General features: G+C 51.8%; 7 non-coding genes and 3 pseudogenes across 7 annotated transcripts; all 10 read right to left on the reverse strand.

Annotated features, from left to right (window-relative positions):
* Window positions 1-194: 194 nt before the first annotated feature.
* On the reverse strand, window positions 195-313 carry LOC131122175 (5S ribosomal RNA). Its single transcript, XR_009128564.1, has one exon. It is a non-coding gene; the product is annotated as a 5S ribosomal RNA (ribosomal RNA).
* Window positions 314-425: 112 nt separating this feature from the next.
* Window positions 426-535, reverse strand: LOC131124081 (5S ribosomal RNA; annotated as a pseudogene).
* Window positions 536-646: 111 nt separating this feature from the next.
* On the reverse strand, window positions 647-765 carry LOC131120963 (5S ribosomal RNA). Its single transcript, XR_009127505.1, has one exon. It is a non-coding gene; the product is annotated as a 5S ribosomal RNA (ribosomal RNA).
* A 112-nt stretch (window positions 766-877) lies between these two features.
* Window positions 878-996, reverse strand: LOC131121696 (5S ribosomal RNA). Its single transcript, XR_009128194.1, has one exon. It is a non-coding gene; the product is annotated as a 5S ribosomal RNA (ribosomal RNA).
* Window positions 997-1,108: 112 nt separating this feature from the next.
* LOC131120445 (5S ribosomal RNA) lies at window positions 1,109-1,227 on the reverse strand. The gene has a single exon (XR_009127000.1). It is a non-coding gene; the product is annotated as a 5S ribosomal RNA (ribosomal RNA).
* Window positions 1,228-1,430: 203 nt separating this feature from the next.
* Window positions 1,431-1,539, reverse strand: LOC131122066 (5S ribosomal RNA; annotated as a pseudogene).
* A 111-nt stretch (window positions 1,540-1,650) lies between these two features.
* LOC131120490 (5S ribosomal RNA) lies at window positions 1,651-1,769 on the reverse strand. The gene has a single exon (XR_009127044.1). It is a non-coding gene; the product is annotated as a 5S ribosomal RNA (ribosomal RNA).
* Window positions 1,770-1,881: 112 nt separating this feature from the next.
* On the reverse strand, window positions 1,882-2,000 carry LOC131121993 (5S ribosomal RNA). The gene has a single exon (XR_009128483.1). It is a non-coding gene; the product is annotated as a 5S ribosomal RNA (ribosomal RNA).
* A 112-nt stretch (window positions 2,001-2,112) lies between these two features.
* On the reverse strand, window positions 2,113-2,231 carry LOC131120894 (5S ribosomal RNA). Its single transcript, XR_009127437.1, has one exon. It is a non-coding gene; the product is annotated as a 5S ribosomal RNA (ribosomal RNA).
* Window positions 2,232-2,343: 112 nt separating this feature from the next.
* On the reverse strand, window positions 2,344-2,452 carry LOC131122319 (5S ribosomal RNA; annotated as a pseudogene).
* Between the last annotated feature and the right edge of the window lie 48 nt (window positions 2,453-2,500).

Raw genomic sequence — 2,500 nt, forward strand, 5'->3', positions numbered from 1 at the left:
AACTAACTGCCCAAGTACTAACCATGCTTAGCTTCCAAGATCTGACGAGATCGGGCGTTTTGAGGGTAGTATGGTTGTAAGCTGCCAGGTCAACTGAAAAGATCCTATTTGAAGGCGATGCAGGCCAAACTAGACTCCAGCAAAAAGTGTCAAACAGCGCCCTCTGCTGTCAGGCAAGAGCAGAAACCATAAAAAGCTTACAGCACCTGGTATTCCCAGGCGGTCTCCCATCCAAGTACTAACCATGCCCGCCCCTGCTTAGCTTCCAAGATCAGACGAGATCAGGCTTTTTCAGGGTAGTATGGCCGTAAGCTGCTAGGGCAACTGAAAAGATCCTATTTGAAGGCGACGCAGGCCAAATTAGACTCCAGCAAAAAGTGTCAAACAGCGCCCTCTGCTGTCAGGCAAGAGCAGAAACCATAAAAAGCTGACAGCACCTGGTATTCCCAGGCGGTCTCCCATCCAAGTACTAACCAAGGCCCGCCCCTGCTTAGCTTCCGAGATCGGGCACTTTCAGTTTAGTATGGCCGTAAGCTGCCAGGTCAACTGAAAAAATCCTATTTGAAGGCGACGCAGGCCAAACTAGACTCCAGCAAAAAGTGTCAAACAGCGCCCTCTGCTGTCAGGCAAGAGCAGAAACCATAAAGGCTTACAGCACCTGGTATTCCGAGGCGGTCTCCCATCCAAGTACTAACCAGGCCCGCCACTGCTTAGCTTCCGAGATCGGACGAGATCGGGCGTTTTCAGGGTAGTATGGCCGTAAGCTGCCAGGTCGACTAAAAAGATCCTATTTGAAGGTGACGCAGGCCAAACTGGACTCCAGCAAAAAGTGTCAAACAGCGCCCTCTGCTGTCAGGCAAGAGCAGAAACCATAAAAAGCTGACAGCACCTGGTATTCCCAGGCGGTCTCCCATCCAAGGACTAACCAGGCCCGCCACTGCTTAGCTTCCGAGATCGGACGAGATCGGGCGTTTTCAGGGTAGTATGGCCGTAAGCTGCCAGGTCGACTAAAAAGATCCTATTTGAAGGTGACGCAGGCCAAACTAGACTCCAGCAAAAAGTGTCAAACAGCGCCCTCTGCTGTCAGGCAAGAGCAGAAACCATAAAAAGCTTACAGCACCTGGTATTCCCAGGCGGTCTCCCATCCAAGTACTAACCAGGCCCACCCCTGCTTAGCTTCCGAGATCGGACGAGATCGGCCGTTTTCAGGGTAGTATGGCTGTAAGCTGCCAGGGTAACTAACTGCCCAAGTACTAACCATGCTTAGCTTCCAAGATCTGACGAGATCGGGCGTTTTGAGGGTAGTATGGTTGTAAGCTGCCAGGTCAACTGAAAAGATCCTATTTGAAGGCGATGCAGGCCAAACTAGACTCCAGCAAAAAGTGTCAAACAGCGCCCTCTGCTGTCAGGCAAGAGCAGAAACCATAAAAAGCTTACAGCACCTGGTATTCCCAGGCGGTCTCCCATCCAAGTACTAACCAGGCCCGCCCCTGCTTAACTTCCGAGATCGGGCGTTTTCAGGGTAGTATGGCCGTAAGCTGCCAGGTCAACTGAAAAGATCCTATTTGAAGGCGACGCAGGCCAAACTAGACTCCAGCAAAAAGCGTCAAACAGCGCCCTCTGCTGTCAGGCAAGAGCAGAAACCATAAAGGCTTACAGCACCTGGTATTCCCAGGCAGTCTCCCATTCAAGTACTAACCAGGCCCGCCCCTGCTTAGCTTCCGAGATCGGACGAGATCGGGCGTTTTCAGGGTAGTATGGCCGTAAGCTGCCAGGTCGACTAAAAAGATCCTATTTGAAGGTGACGCAGGCCAAACTAGACTCCAGCAAAAAGTGTCAAACAGCACCCTCTGCTGTCAGGCAAGAGCAGAAACCATAAAAAGCTTACAGCACCTGGTATTCCCAGGCGGTTTCCCATCCAAGTACTAACCATGCCCGCCCCTGCTTATCTTCCAAGATCGGACGAGATCGGGCATTTTCAGGGTAGTATGGCCATAAGCTGCCAGGGCAACTGAAAAGATCCTATTTGAAGGCGAAGCAGGCCAAACTAGACTCCAGCAAAAAGTGTCAAACAGCGCCCTCTGCTGTCAGGCAAGAGCAGAAACCATAAAAAGCTTACAGCACCTGGTATTCCCAGGCGGTCTCCCATCCAAGTACTAACCAGGCCAGGCCCTGCTTTGCTTCCGAGATCGGACGAGATCGGGCATTTTCAGGGGAGTATGGCCGTAAGCTGCCAGGTCAACTGAAAAGATCCTATTTGAAGGCGACGCAGGCCAAACTAGATTCCAGCAAAAAGTGTCAAACAGCGCCCTCTGCTGTCAGGCAAGAGCAGGGACCATAAAAAGCTTACAGCACCTGGTATTCCCAGGCGGTCTCCCATCCAAGTACTAACCAGGCCCGCCCCTGCTTAGCTTCCGAGATCGGGCGTTTTCAGGGTAGTATGGCCGTAAGCTGCCAGGACTACTGAAAAGATCTTATTTGAAGGCGACGCAGGCCAAAC

Source organism: Doryrhamphus excisus, chromosome 2, assembly GCF_030265055.1.
Source record: "Doryrhamphus excisus isolate RoL2022-K1 chromosome 2, RoL_Dexc_1.0, whole genome shotgun sequence".
Classification (NCBI taxonomy): domain Eukaryota; kingdom Metazoa; phylum Chordata; class Actinopteri; order Syngnathiformes; family Syngnathidae; genus Doryrhamphus; species Doryrhamphus excisus.